The sequence below is a fragment of the Felis catus genome, chromosome B2 (assembly GCF_018350175.1).
Source record: "Felis catus isolate Fca126 chromosome B2, F.catus_Fca126_mat1.0, whole genome shotgun sequence".
In the NCBI taxonomy this organism is placed as follows: Eukaryota; Metazoa; Chordata; class Mammalia; order Carnivora; family Felidae; genus Felis; species Felis catus.
The window spans coordinates 135,266,926-135,282,071 of record NC_058372.1 but is presented as its reverse complement, the minus strand read 5'-3'; the positions used below and the strand labels follow the sequence as shown (position 1 = coordinate 135,282,071).

The 15,146-nt window shown below is 48.7% G+C and overlaps 1 protein-coding gene and 1 long non-coding RNA gene across 3 annotated transcripts in view; one reads left to right on the top strand and one right to left on the bottom strand.

The window, feature by feature from the left end:
• Window positions 1-10,762, bottom strand: part of PLEKHG1 (pleckstrin homology and RhoGEF domain containing G1) — a 235,911-nt gene extending 225,149 nt beyond the window's left edge. Inside the window, exon 1 of one of the 2 annotated variants that reach the window (XM_023254503.2) lies at window positions 10,527-10,762. The gene's annotated coding sequence lies outside the window, so the exon portion shown is untranslated. The remainder of the gene's footprint in view (window positions 1-10,526) is intronic. The other variant, XM_023254504.2, reaches the window with a different exon arrangement.
• LOC123385577 lies at window positions 1,738-3,926 on the top strand. Its single transcript, XR_006598400.1, has 2 exons — window positions 1,738-1,875; window positions 3,769-3,926. It is a non-coding gene; the product is annotated as an uncharacterized LOC123385577 (long non-coding RNA).
• Window positions 10,763-15,146: the final 4,384 nt, after the last annotated feature.

Here is a 15,146-nt window from a genome sequence, read left to right as displayed (position 1 = left end):
CTCTGCCTAGAATAGAATGTTCTCCCCTCAGATCTTTTCAGGGTCACTTATTATTTAAACCTTGGCCCCATGTCACCAGCCCCACCCCCACCCCATTTCCCTATTTTCTTTTCTTTAGGGAACTCCTTACAGGGAGTTTCCCCTTCACTCCAGATTTGGTCTGCTTTGTTCCACGTATCCCCAGAATTCAGGAAATTATGTTTGTTGAATAAACTAATTCTAATCGGAATGCTCAAGTATAATGAATATCGTGTCTCCACGACGGTAACACAGACCCAGAAAAATGTGTTCTTCTTCCCTCTCTCTTCACCATGGGCTTTTGTTTGAGTTGTTTTCGCGTGGGCTCGTCGTTCCTGTGTCTAGCAGCAAGGAATAAAACAGAAGCGTGACACCCAGTGAACGTACCAAGAGAGCCACTATTTAGCAAGGACTTATTTACTAGGCACTATCCACACATGGTACATGGAAATCTCATGACCTCTTCGTTATATGGTTTTAGCCCCATCACAGAAGGCATTTTCAGATAACTTCCAGCTAACACACAGAGACTGCCCAATTCCAGGCTATTCCCACATCTCAAGTCTGAGGATTCAGACCTTCGTTTATCTTCGCCGTGCATACGATTCCCCCCACAACGAATGCCACAGAAACAGTGTTTGAACTAGGAGCACAACAAGCAAGCAAAGACAGCAAGAAAGTATGACATTTGCTTGCCATATCTATTATGCATACTGGAGTGCCCAATAAGAACCTTCTCTTTCAAGGGTAGGGTAGATAGCGTCCGAACATTGGCAAAGCGTGTTTATTTTTTTTTTTTATTTATCTTTTTTTTTAAATTTTTTTTTCAACATTTATTTATTTTTGGGACAGAGAGAGACAGAGCATGAACGGGGGAGGGGCAGAGAGAGAGGGAGACACAGAATCGGAAACAGGCTCCAGGCTGAGCCATCAGCCCAGAGCCCGACGCGGGGCTCGAACTCACGGACCGCGAGATCGTGACCTGGCTGAAGTCGGACGCTTAACCGATTGCGCCACCCAGGCGCCCCCAAAGCGTGTTTATTGTACCTATTAGTGACCCCAATTAGGATAGCCGTTGCTAGCTATTATGTCTTTGCTGGCACAGACGTGAGCTCTCTTCGTCCCTTATAGAAGAAGGTTAAAGCAAACACCGCTTAACTCCCTATTTGGAAATTTCTTGAACTATAGTATTAGAGTAGATGGGATCGCAGCTTGATACGGCAGAGCATAGAGCGAAACAAATCTCTTTTCGTTCCTCAGGGCTCTTCTGGATTTTGAAGCGTGTTGCTATTGCGGGGCTCATGACAACTTAATTTTTAGAACTTCCTAGTGTTTGCTTTCATAGCGGGGTCGCTTCTAAAGAGAAAGGCCTAACAAGAAAGGTAAGAGTGCTTTCGAATAAGGACACTTTCTGGAAGTCATCTGGATTCTAAGTTGCTAGCGGTAACGTCTTGTGGTGACAGGGTACGGGGTTCCATGCGCCACAGACACATTATTTTCACATTACTCCCCTTAGCATGTTAGCTTCAAGATCAGATATCGTTAAATATTGTGATTAAATGGCATTCCTTAGAGCTTAACCCAAACGACTGTTCAAGGCGAGAAGGGGAAAACAAGCATTTATCTGGTATACACAGTGAAGAGTGGTGGAAAAAAGCCAAGACCACCAAGATTTTGCTCCATAGCTATATTCCAAAAGCCTCCAAATAGCTCCCCGAGCGCTTTTCTGGATAGAGGCAATCCCAGGCAGCCCATCCACGCGCCCAGTTCCCATCACTTCATCACCCTTACAGCCTCACCCTCATCGTTCCTCAGCAACTCCCCACAAGTTCTGATCTATGATGGGAAAGGCATGAGGTAAGGGAAGCTTTTCCTTCATTTTTTAAACATTTATTTTGAGAGAGGGAGAGCGTAAGCGGGGAGAGGGGCAGAGAGAGAGGGGAAGAGAGAGATTCCCAAGCAGGCTCTGCGCTGTCAGGGCAGAGCCCGATACGGGGCTCGACCTCACGACCCACGAGACGGTGACCTGTGCCGAAATCAAGCGTCAGACGCTCGACCGACTAAGCCACCCAGGTGTCCCCGGGGAAGGTTTTTCTTTTAAAACATCAACTTTTAGAGGCTACATCTCCTCCGGTATGCTCTGCTGTCCCCCACTAGGTAATCCTATCTTCCCGAGTCTGACTCTTGGGGTTCATAATTCAGGTGTTCAGTTGAGTCACATTGTAAGAAGTGTGAGACACCTGAATATTTAAACTGTAAGCTGTTTCAGACCAGCTCCCGGCTCCTCCTTGGAGGCAGCGATAATATTTCAGCACAACACAGATGCTTAAACTAATAACAGGTTTACACAGTTTAAAGGGAACAAACACAGGATCGTATATTTATGCTCCAGATTACAGTCTTCCCTCTCTCCCAGCACATCAGAGAAGCACAGATGCTAGTCTTTGAGGACCGTGTGTCATCACACAGCCCCGGGAAGCTGAACTCTGATGGCCTCGGTTCAGTGCCCCCACCCCTTCCTCGTGGCCTCATGTCCCCCCCTCCTCCCCCCGCCACCAGCTTCTAGTCCCAGGTTGGAACAGCCTTAAATCATCCTCAGGCTGGACTGTGGTTAAGGTGCATCCCTGGAATGCCTACAAATGACCTTCCCTTTGCATCTACTTGTTTGCAAAGACTCATATTTCAGCTGGAGTTGGTATCGATTCTGAAGACCTCCCAAAACATGAGGGCTTCAGTCACAGGAGAAGGTGGAGGGAGGAAGAAGGGGGCCCCGGAAGGGAAACAGGTCTGCACTTGGCTTCCTGCACAAACCTCCTCCTTGGCCAAGCACTGAGGACCCCCCTCCCCCCTTATCAGGCACGGTGTGGAAGGGGACTCTGCTGGGCCTTCAGTCGACTACTGGGAGAGGGCGGGGTCCAAAGGAACAGACCCCAGGAAGGTCTAAGGAAAGGTGTGCTCACCGCGTGCACTAAGGATTTGCACGCCATGTTGAAATTAAAACCCGAGCCTCACGGAGGACACTTTACGACTGCTAGAAATAGCCGAGTATTGTCAAAACTCTCATGGAGTCATCCATCCAGAAACTGAGGAGTTAAAGGAATCTTGGACAGGTGGGGAGAGCTGGAGAAGGAGAGACAATGAGGCTCCAAACTGGGTACAGAAAAAAAAAAAAACTTGATGAAGGTTCAGAATTTAGAGGGTGGTCAGAAAGCAAAGACTTAAGCAGTATGTTACCCTCTGAACAGGGAGGAGGGTGGGGAACTGTGGGAAGAGAACATTCCTTGGAGTGTGAAAAGCCGGAGATTTTCCAGAGGAGGAAAGGGGTTGACTCTATATGGAGCCCCTTCCACTTCATTATTAAGGACGTACACAGTCAGAACAATGATCGGCCCCTTGGGAGACAGAGGAGAGCAGCAGTTATGTTAAATTAACTCTAGAAAACAGAAGAACGTAAACTCCAGCTAATGCCTTCATTACCCCCTAGAAAGGCATTTATGTGCATTAAAGTTTCACACATCCCTGCAGACAGCTGCCAAAAGGAATTATCCAGATGCAGAAACTGCTCGACTTCACTCCTACCCAAGGTACGTGTAGGTCAATTCCACTTAGACAGGATTCTCTAATATGCTTTGTTCATTTAAATGACCAAAGTGGATGTTTTAAACTATTTAAAAAACACATTAGATCACAAATATCCTACACTGTCTCACAATATTTTAATTTCCTGTATTCTTAATTTATCTTTGGCAGATCTGAGTCAGTCTTTCAGAGCTAGGAAACAGAAGAGAGAAACTCAGTTGGAATGTAAACCATTGGCGCCCAATCTTGTATGCAACCACGGAGGAGCACGAATGTATTCGATGCACATTTATATAGCAACAAATACCAATAAATTTCATTTGATGTTACGATGTACATTTTTCATAACTTACGGATGTATATTACAGGGGACGGTGTCAATTTCGTTGACAGAATTTCTCCTTTCTTAGTGGAACGTTAAAAAATGGCGTATTTCATAAGTATCTCGGATTTGATGACACAGGAACTCGTCAATATCATTAAAGTCACAGTTCAAACGTTGCCTTCTCTGAGAGGCTTCCTGGAGTGCCCATCTAAGGTGGCCCACCCTTCACCCTGAGTCTTCTCCCTCAGTCATCACGTCTCTACAGAGACCACATCTCTGTGTTCACCCCTATGCCTAGAAGAGCAGCAGGTATCATTCTAGACATGCTAGCCTCTCAATAAACAGCTCTGGAATGGAGGAAAGTTACCATTTATTGATCTATTCCTACATGTCAGACTCTGAACGGAATGCTTTACAGAGGCAAATCTCATTTATTCCTAGCATTTACGAAGTCGTTCTTATCATGTACTTTAAAGACGGGACGGCAGAGAGCAGCTTAAGTGCAGAAGCCAGGACTAGTCCTCGGCGCATCCTGACTTCAAAAACCAGACCCACAGACCCTAGGCTGTTCCGTGCATCACATACAAAGCCTGGAGACAGTTCTGTACCTGATTCTGTGATCTGTCCAAAGATCTGTGGGAAGATCCCTGAGGCCACAGAGAAAAATAAAACTCCCCCTCATCCTTGAAAAGTACTGTTTGTCTACTCGGGATCACCACATTCCTCTGTCCTTCCAAGTGCTTCGTGTTAAGGTCCTGTGTTAACATGGAAATAAGCGCAGGTGTCCAAGTCTCTGCCTGGTAAGGTGAGGAGAGGCCCTGTGGAAGTAATGGATATTTAAGCTTTGTATGGAAGGATTCCACCATCAATGAGAGACAGCACAGCCTGCTCAGGGCTCTGCGAGGTGACTGATAGGAACGTCGAGTACACGTGGGAGGGGCTAGAAGAAAAGTAGGTACGAGGGCCTTGGGGGCCATGCTCGGGGGTCTGAACTTCCTTTCATATCATTAATCATCTTCATCAATAACCCATTTCAACGTGGGCTTTATTCCATCCCAGCCAAGCATCTTTCCCATTCAGCATCTGACTCAAGGAAGAATACTGGACTTTAGTACTGTCATTCCTACGGGAACTGAAGGCTACGTCAAACAGAGACTTGTAAGGCTAGTGTAAAAAGAAAATAGAGCACAATTAGAAAAAGGCACAACAAAGCAGACTTGATTGTAAGTCCGTTTATATTGAGTCAGCTTCGATAGAGCCTATTAAATTCGTTATTCTGGGTCTCTGCAACAACATTGAAGGACAGCACAAACACAGTCTATTTCATTTACGGCCAAGGTGGCCAACTACTGGGACAGGTCAAAGCCAGCACGCAGCCTGTCCTACCCATATGCCACAAAAGGAAAGGCCGGCTTTTACAAAGGACGGTAACCAAACAACATCCCCCAACCCTCTCCATCAAAGACTGTACGGCGTAGGCATACAGGGACCAGGAAATACTTTCCACCTGGCTCTTTACAGGAAAATGGGTACCACCTCCTGATCTAGAACAACTTCTTTATAAAAAAAATTTTTTTTTTAATGTTTATTTTTGAGAGAGAGAAAAAGAGACAGAGTGCAAGCAGGGGAGGGGCAGAAAGAGAGAGAGAGACGCAGAAATCGGAAGCAGGCTCCAGGCTCTGAGCCATCAGCCCAGAGCCCAACGCGGGGCTCGAACTCACGGACCGCGAGATCGTGACCTGAGTTGAAGCCAGATGCTTAACCGACTGAGCCACTCGGGCGCCCCTGGAACAACTTCTTATCACTCGCCTCCATCTGTATTCCGACACTAGTCACGTTAGTTAGTGCCTAATGTGACTACCCACGTAGAGAACTAGGTCCATTTACCACCTCAAGACTTAAAGCCAATTTAACGGGACGATAATTTATTGAGGTAGTCATTCCTCTTATGCGAATTCTGAATTTTTAGCGATTATTGGACTCACACCAATGTCAACTGTGATACGTTAAAAAGATGTCCTCCTTACACTTAAGTGCCTCCTAGCTTTTGGCCAACTGCTGTTAATGGTTTTACCTTCCTAATACTGGTGGTAAGGAGCTTGTGTGGGCTTCATAGCATCCTGGTTATTAAAGCTTACGAAAACAACTTTCTTAATTGAAGACCTGTGAAAACCCCGACTCCCCTCCCATCGGGTTAGAACATCAAGCCGGTGTAGCTGGAATCTTTTTTCAAAATTTAGCCTGGCATCCTTCATGTTCCTTTTTTCTCCAGGATCGTATGGGACGGCGGGGGGAAGGAAGAAGAAGGTTCTGGATTTGGGGATCCATGATTACATCATACTTGAGCTTCCATCACCGAGTAATTCAATATTTACCAAAAGATGTTTAGGTTTGGAAATTTTTATTTTTTTTTATTTTTTTTATTATTTTTATTTTTTTTTATGGTACATCACCAGATAAGCACTTCAGGTGGAACTCTTTTTTTTTTTTTTTTTTAATTTTTTTTTTTCAACGTTTATTTATTTTTGGGACAGAGAGAGACAGAGCATGAACGGGGGAGGGGCAGAGAGAGAGGGAGACACAGAATCGGAAACAGGCTCCAGGCTCTGAGCCATCAGCCCAGAGCCCGACGCGGGGCTCGAACTCACGGACCTCGAGATCGTGACCTGGCTGAAGTCGGACGCTTAACCGACTGCGCCACCCAGGCGCCCCTAAGTTTGGAAATTTTTACTTGGCTTATATCTCCTCAGAAAAACATGTTTTTGTTAGTAACCTTGTGTATACAGATTGAAAAGATAGCAAAGCATGACTCAAACACGAAGACTATTCTAGATACACAGTCAACTCCTGATCACTGGGATGGGAATCACCCAGGCGTATCTGAAGCTGTTCTGTAGCGTCTGGATAACCTGTGGCCCACTTATCCTATAACAAACCTGGGCTCCCTTACTAGGAGGATTAGCCTATGTTTCTATTATCTTTGCTACAACATCTGTCGCTTTTCACCAGCATGAGCAATAAAAAGCTGGACGTGTATTTATCTCTCAATTACTTGAAAGCTGGTTCTACAGGCATAGGTTCTACTTGGCACAGAGCCCACGGCTCTGGCTGCCCAAATGGTCTGGGGTCAACTTTTCATTTTATTAAGCAAGACTGGTGTAGGCTGTGACGAAGCATTAGTGATGCCTAACACATACAAGTACTAAGTTGCTTACAGTCTTTGTCTAGAAAATGTTTCCATTTCCATCCCTGCTAAATACATGACCATTTTGCTTTAGACATCATGTTTTTCCTAAGACAAAAGAGACGTGATTTTTTTTTTTTTCTGAAAGAATGAACCATTACACTTGATAAAAAAAATATGCCTTGGGGCGCCTGGGTGGCTCAGTCGGTGGAGCGTCCGACTTTGGCTCACGTCATGATCTCACAGTCCGTGAGTTCGAGCCCCGCGTCGGGCTCTGTGCTGACAGCTCAGAGCCTGGAGCCTGCTCCGGATTCTGTGTCTCCCTCTCTCTCTGCCCCTCCCCTGCTCGTGCTCTGTCTCTCTCTCTCTCTCTCTGTCTCAAAAATAAATAAAAACATTTAAAAAATTAAGAAAAAAACATGTCTCTATACCACCATCACTTCTAGGTAGTGAAATTTGGGAGAAAGACACGTGAACCTGGGCTAAATCACACTTGTGCCAGTCCAGAGCTAGGTAACCTCCAGCAAAATCACTCACTCCTGGGACTTGGTTTATCAACAGCAATCATCTTTTTTTAATGTTTACTTTATTTTTGAGAGATAGAGCGTGAGAGAGAGGGAGACACAGAATCTGAAGGAGGCTCTAAGTCCCGAGCTGTCAGCACAGAGCTGGACACGCGTCTCAACCCACAAACTGTGAGATCATGACCTGGGCCGAAGTCGGCCAGCCAACCACGCCACCCAGACGCCCCCTAAAGAATCATCTTTAAAGCACACAATGTGCCAAGCACTCACAATGAATTATCTCATTAATAATCATCAATGCTCAGTGTGACTCCACAGGAAAGAGCCATTATTTCCTAAATTTACGCAGGAAGAAATGAGCAAAGGTGAGATAATCCAGAGAGAGTGACCAACCATAACTGTTACGTTCTCCTGATTCCAAAATAATCTAGGTCTAAACAATTTCCTTAGAGGCGTCAAGGTCTCAGTGCTAATGAGCCGCAGAGAGGCGAACTTCGTTCACAGGTCAGTTAATTCCAGAGAACTTGTTCTTCACCACTAGCACCTTCCCAAACCCTTAAGATGTAGGGTCTGAACTAGATCGCCCAGGATCCATCCTAGCTTTAATATTCCAGGCGTCTAACCATCCCTGCAGAAGGATTAAAAGATGACAATTATCTGAAAGACCAACCACCCGCCATGAGAGCGGGAGGGGGGAGCAGCCCACAAGAAGCAAATTGCAGCCATGAAGCATCCGAGCACAGACCCAGGAATTGCTTTGTGTTTACTAAGAGCTCAAAAGATGCAGTCTTCCTCAAGCATTCCCCACATGTACGTGTCCGACTACGAACCATCACATCTTAATGAAATCCCTTGAAAATCACATCCTCGCAGGAGAACAAAAGAGTGCTGGTTTACTCTTGGGTTTGAAAAACTATGTTGCTGCTTTCTATTGTTTCTTGCCAAGTGTCTGTTTAACTTCTCCGAAGTACAGATCGGGTCTCCCACGGAAATAGTTAAGCTTGTACTTGGTGGCTTCATCCCGACCAAAGTCACCGAAGGAATTGGTGCCCAAGGGGAAGCTGGAGATGAGCAGGGAAAACTGATCAAGGCAAGCATGTGGAGGGCAGGCACGGGGCTGCTAGATAACGGTTTCTCACTTTGTGCCTCCACAGGGAGCTTCGGAGAACAGATGCGGGAGAGAAAGGCAAGGTCAAGCAGTGATGGCTGTGGCCGACCCACTAAGGATGAGGTCAGCAAGATGGGACAAACCCTGGGCACGACATTTCTTCAGGTGGTTTGGTGGCGTAGACAGGGGCCTCAGATCGGACAGAAAGGAAAGTGAAGAATTTGGAATCCAGACAGTAAAGGATCAGATGTCAAGCCATCACTTTTGTATCTAAGTCTTGAATATTGTAAGGCAAATAAATATCACTGGGTGCGGCAATGAATGTGAAGCTTTAGGAACTATCTGGTTCATGTACATCGCTTTATAATGAGGGAAGCTAAGGGCACACGGCCGTGCTCAGATTTCAAGTCAGAACAGAGTTTTCTTATTCCCCACGCGATGGGCTCGGAAATGTCTTAACAGCGTCTAATCAGAGTCCGAAGCCTATAAATTCTTTAATAAAAGTAAGTCAACTACAGAAACTGACAAGCCAGAAGAAGGCGACTTTAATGCTTGATAACTATTTTCACAGCACTGCACGACCTATCTAGGCCTGGAATTCTGTGAGACGACCAATTTGACCTCGAGTCAACGTTCTGGACTCCTCCTGGTTTAAATCCGAAACGCAAGGTGGTTCTGTATCCGATCCGTTGGAGCCTCCACCCACCCCCCACCGCCCCCCACACCATCTCTCCCTCTCAGATCTACATTGTCTTCCGCGATGCAGGCTGGAAACAGCCTTCCACGGGACTCCCACTCAGCGATTTCAAAAACATGTGCACTAGCCGTGGCCCCCCGAGGGTGCTACAAAGGGAGCGTTAAGGACCAGCACTTAACGAAACAGGGCTTCGCCGGCGCCCTTAAAAAAGTCACCCACCGCACTGTTTCCGATGAACGGAAAGAAACTTTAACAGCTGAATTTCTCCCCCTTAGAACCTCCTTCGGCTTCTGGTTTGGGAACCAGATTCTCAACAGAGGACACAAAGAGGGGCTGGGCTTCGGGCATCAGCCGAAGCCCCCGCGAGGCCAGGAAAGTCGGCGGAGTCCCAGCGGACCAGGTGTTACCATTTACCCCCGTGACGGAGGAGGCGCCTCAACTCCCCCCCCCCCCCCGCCGCCCCAAGGGAGCATATTTGGGCACCGGGACACCAAGCCTAGTTCCTACCGAGGCAGGGATCCCCTAAGCCAAGCTCAGCACCCTGGCCCCCGACTCCCACCGCGGTTCGCGGGGCCTGGGGGCGCGGGGGCGGGGGGCGGGCGCCGGGATGGCTGTTGGGGAGTCGGCTTCGGCCGTCTGGCCGTCGTGTCCCGTTTTCGGACGGTCCCGTTTGAGCTGTGGGGCTGGGTTTGGTCACACGCCCGGGTGCACGCAGAAACCCGTTCTCGGAGCGGGCGGAAGGGTGCGAGCGCGGGGCCGGCGGTCGACACTCGGGGACCGGGAGCCCAGAGCCCGGGCGGCGGCGGCGGCGGCGGGTCGCCCCCTCCAGGCGGCGGCGGGCAGCGGCGGGCCCCGGGTCCCCGGCGGCGGGGGCGCGCGCCGGGACACCGTCCGCCCCCCTACCCCGGAGGGAGCGCGCCGGGGCAGAGGGGCCCCGGGCGCCGCGCTCCGGCCGCCTCCACCTGCGGCTTGGGGTGCCCGCGGGCCGAGGGTCCCCGCGTCCCCTTCCCGACCCCCCCCCCCGGGGCTCCCCACGAGCCGCCCCATCCCTGCAAGGGGACCCCGGGTGGCGGGGCGAGGCCGGCGCTTACCGGGAGGGGGGCGGCTCCCGCGCCGGGGGGCCGCGCTCGCAGGTCGGCGGGGACGGCGCGGCTGCGCGGCTGCGGCTCCGGCTCCGGCCGAGCTCCCTGCGCCGCCGCTCGGGCTCGCACTTCCTCTTCCTCGGCTCGGCCCCGCCGCTCGGCCGCGCTCCCCGGCTCGGCCGCGCCCGGGCCCGCCCCTCCCAGTGCCGGGATGCGGGCTCCGCCGCCAGCCGCGGACCTTCCGTCCCTCCTCCCCGCGGCCTGGGGCGAGCAAGGTGGGGAGGCGGGGGGGGGGGGGGGGGGGGGGGGGCGGGGGGGGGCGGAGAGCCAACGAGCGCGACGAAGCCCTTGGACTTGTCACTGGAGCCTTGCCAGAGAGCGCAGTCAAATTACAACCCCCCGGGGGGGGGGGGATTTTTTTTTTTTTTTTTTTTTTAATCCCAGCTACCGTTTTCGCAGACGCATCATTTTTCTTCATTTTCCGGGATCCTTGGGTCCAGCTTTCTCCTGGACGTGATAATTTCCCACACGATTTCTTTACGAGAACACCCGAAATAATTTTCTTTAAGTCAACATCCTTCTATTACACAGAAGCTTTGGGGTACTACCATGTAACAAGAGAGGGGATCTCAGAGTTTCAGGCATCATTACCCTAATCACCTAAGTTAATGTACCAAATAACCTTTGCCTAGAGAAAGTAAAAGTGAAAAAGGCAAAGAAGACTAACCTTTGTAATAGCCAGATAAATGTTGAAAGGCACCGGCTGTGTAGTAAAATTCTGACTTCAGCCAAAGGTGCCTACGGTGACCCTTAAAGGCATCCCGAGTGATTTCTTCACACTTACCCATCCTGGCAAAGGCAGACATACGGTTTGCCTATTGACTCTAGTAGGTTACTTGATTTATAGGAATACGTTCTTACATTACTTGTTTACAGACCTTCAGCTTTACCCGTGACTAGCTGTGTGGCCTTGAGCACATTAGCTAACCTCTCCGTGCCTCAGTTCGCTCATCTGTCAAATGGGGATCATAGCGGTAGTGTTTACCTCATAGAGCTGCTGTGTGTGATTTAAGTAAGATATGCACCAGGCAGGCTTGGAGTCTAAGCCCGGGTAATAAAGCCTGGATAAGTGTTAGCTGTTATTGTTGTTGACTTTCCCCCTTTTGTCTACTTTTATGCATGTACATGATTACGGGGATCACAATAAAGATTTGAAAGGAAGGCTACGGTGTCACAGCTCTCTCCCTGCCACGTGCAGTTTGTGTTCAGTTTTGCAGTTTATTTTGTCTCCACGACTGACTTCTGTTGCCTAAAGCTCTGAGACTGTTTTATGCTTGGACTACATTACCGTGGAAGATTTGCAGCGGGACTCAAACTGCAAAGTATCTGTCGTCTTCAACGCATTGTTTGCGTTGGTCTCGACATACCCTCGCGGGGTCGGCAGGGCAGGTGCTAGGTCCTGTTCGCAGACGGGAAATGGAGGCCCGGCTTCGTCAGGACCCTTTCCGGTAGGTGGAGCTCACACAAAACCACGTGTATCACCCCATCGCTCTATGTCGTTAGGGTGGGAGTGAGGAGGAACACATCACACGTGTGCAGCACGTGTGAACTAGCATCACATCCATGGTCTTTATCATTCCTGTAAAGTAGGGGCTGGTCTCACCTGACACTCGGGGCCTCAGGCTCAAAGAAGCTAACTGGTGTGTGTGTGTGTGTGTGTGTGTGTGTGTGTGCGCGCGTGCGTGCGCGCGCGCCAGATGCGGTGTTGGGGACAACTTGGAGAAGAAGGGAGGAGAACTAGGGTTTCCTGATTCCTAGCTAAATGCTCTCTCTGCTACTCTAGTCCCTGACGGCACATAGTCACACATTTCTTAGCACAGGTGACTTAGAGAAGGACTGTGATCTGATCACCAGCTGCAGACTCTTGTCACTTATGAGCTGCTCACCCTTAAGTCCATAACAGTTCTGAACTTTGGTTCTTTATCTCTGGAATGGTTACTGTTCGCTTCACCTCGGCTCATTAATGAGGTAAGAGGTGGGAGGTAGGAAGTAGAAACGGGAACATGAAATCCCTTTCGTTGATACTGAGTGCCAAGTACAGCACTGGGCACCTGATCTGCACTGTTATTCCCGAGTCCCAAATAAAGGCACTCCGCCCTTCAGATCATTGGAGAGTGATCTCCAAATTACCTGGGCTGTGACCCTGTGGATCTAGTTTATCTGCGTGTGCCCAGCGCTTTGCTCAGCTCCTGACACAAGGGATGTAAAAAGTTCCGTGGGTGAGCAGATGGCCGGCTGGATGAAAGAAAGAGTAACAGCCACAGTGGTGAACTTGCTATTATGTAGCAGTCCGTGTTAGTCATACGCTACAGTCCCCTTCAAGGAAAAGAATCCAATGGAATGACTTTTTTTAATGTTTATTTATTTTTGAGATAGACACAGAATGCGAGGAGGGGAGGGACAGAGAGGGAGACACAGCATCCGAAGCAAGTTCCAGGCTCTGAGCTGTCAGCACAGAGCCCCATGCGGGGCTCCAACCCACAAACGGTGAGATCGTGACCTGAGCCAAAGTCAGATGCCTAGCCGACTGAGCCACCCAGGTGCCCCCCCCTCTCTTTTTTTAAATGTCTATTTATGTATTTTGAGAGACAGAGAGTAAGCCTGAGCAGAGAAGGGGTGGAGAGAGAGGGAGAGGATCCCAAGCAGGCTCCACACTGTCAGCACAGAGCCAGGCATGGGGCTCGATCCCACACACCATGAGGTCATGACCTCAGCTGAAACCAAGAGTCCGACGCTCAACCAACTGAGCCACCCAGGTGCCCCTCGAATGACTTTCTAAAGGCATCTCTTGTATCTGGAAAATTCTTTGGGTGAGGTCTTCTTAGTACTAATTCCAATATAAGTCAAGGTCAAAAAAGGGAAACAGAGACCACTTAAAGTATTTATGAAAGAGAGATTTTATGCAAGGACTTGACTCTGCAGTGATGGAAGGAACCAAGAATCCAAAAGGAGAGATGATGAGACAGTCCAGAAACTATCAACAGCAGAAAGCCATCAGGCTGGAGGGGCAGGAAGAGGGGGTGTTACAGATGGAACCTGTCTTTGAGAGCCAGAGAAATAGCCATTGCCTTAAATACTTGTGGAGGTGGGGAGGGGCAAAGACCTGGTTTCGCCCTTCCTTCGTCCCACAATCCAACGTGGGTTGAACCCAGCTGACAGGGAACCTGGAACGCTCCTCCTATAGGGTGCCCCATGGCCAGTCCTGTGATAGCGGGCAGGAAAAGGGCCAGAAGGATCCGAGGACAGCCAGCATCGGCCTGGCATATCCCTCAAAGCATACCTTTCCCTTCTCAAATAAGATTGGGTTTACCAAATATACTTCTGCCGAAGAAATGTTTTTGCTTTTTGAGATCCTTGATCATCCCCCACAGCATCTCATACATTCTTCATACAGACCTGCTAAGATAGATCCTATAATCGCTAAATTACACACAAGGTCACAGAGATTCAGGAAGTTTCAGTGATTCGGTCAAAGCCACACAGCCATATGTGACGGAACAAGTTTCAGCTCTCCTGTGTGTCCCACTAACTCCTGTTTCTACTGAAACGCTGTGCAATCCATACACGGTCTTGAATAGGATCGCATTTCAGGGTCACCCAGTCCATCCCCACATGGGAGTGAATGTTTGCAAGGCTTACAGAGTTAAAAGGCTGGATCACGCCTTGCTTTCATTTTATGACGTATGGTGATAACTTTTATGATGCCGACGATGGCTATACTGAATTTATGATCACACATGATCAGAAACATCATGGCTATTGGATCATAGGAGCACCTCAGGAAAAGACATAGGTATCATTGATTGATTGATTGATTGATTGATGAAAAGCTATTTCAATTTCCAATTGGATTTTGGGAGGCTTTCAGAAAATGATCTAGAATATTCGGGCCATTTTAGAGAGATGAGAGTAAGAGAAGGGACTTAGGGGATGGTCTCATGTTGGGAAGACAGAAAACCAAGAGTGGAAGTAGGTGCGTGGTAGGGTGATGTGTGCCTTCAAATTCTCTCCAGCCAGGAGTGGAAATCCGAGTCTGCTGGTACCGGTGGTACCGGTGGTTGGTACCGGTGATCCTTTCTCTCCAGTCTCACATTAGCCAGGAGATTTAAAAATTAAGAAACTGTGCTAGCCTCAAAGAGTGAAAGATACAAATAAGAAATGTCCTTGCTGAGCTGGGTCCTCCTACATCTTTCGTAAAAGACACGTAATCAACATAGGTGGTGCCAGTGTGAATTCATTGCCTATCAGAGGATGATATACTGAAGGATTATCCTGCCACTTATTGAACTAGAACACATCTTCTTAAAAAGTGTAAACTTCCTGCTGGGAAAGAAGGTCCCGGGAGAAGAGCTGGGCCCAGATATCAGCCAGGGTGGGGGGAGGGCAAAGGGACACCAACGAATGCAACAAGGACAACAGAAATGTGCCTGGATGACAGAAACCTGTGAAAATAGCCGTAAATAGCTCACGGTCAGCATCATAATTTTATCTATTCCTCTAGTTGCCTTCGTTTCCTCAATTTTGACTGATACAGCAGAGTAAAGTGTATATGTACATGCTTTATAAATA